This window comes from Vigna unguiculata, unplaced genomic scaffold (genome assembly GCF_037176805.1).
Source record: "Vigna unguiculata cultivar grain cowpea cultivar isolate G323 ecotype 2 unplaced genomic scaffold, ASM3717680v1 ptg000385l, whole genome shotgun sequence".
Taxonomy (NCBI): Eukaryota; Viridiplantae; Streptophyta; class Magnoliopsida; order Fabales; family Fabaceae; genus Vigna; species Vigna unguiculata.
Window position 1 is genome coordinate 22,501 of NW_028197020.1, and position 559 is coordinate 23,059.

Consider the following 559-nt stretch of genomic DNA (forward strand, 5'->3'; position numbering starts at 1 on the left):
AATCTTTTTCTGATATAATCGAGGGTAAAGAGGGAAGATTTCGCGAGACCCTACTTGGGAAACGGGTATGATTATTCAGGTCGTTCTGTCATTATTGTAGGTCCATCACTTTCATTACATAGATGTGGATTGCCCGGCGAAATAGCAATAGAACTTTTCCAGACATTTCTAATTCGTGATCTAATTCGAAAACATTTTGCTTCCAACATAGGAATTGCTAAGAGTAAAATTCGGCAAAAAGAACCGATTGTATGGGAAATACTTCAAGAAGTTATGCAGGGACATCCCGTATTGCTAAATAGAGCACCTACTCTGCATAGATTAGGTATACAGGCATTCCAACCCATTTTAGTAGAGGGGCGTGCTATTTGTTTGCATCCATTAGTTTGTAAGGGATTCAATGCAGACTTTGATGGCGATCAAATGGCTGTTCATGTGCCTTTATCCTTAGAAGCTCAAGCAGAAGCACGTTTACTTATGTTTTCTCATACAAACCTCTTGTCTCCAGCTATCGCGGATCCAATTTCTGTACCAACTCAAGATATGCTTATTGGACTTT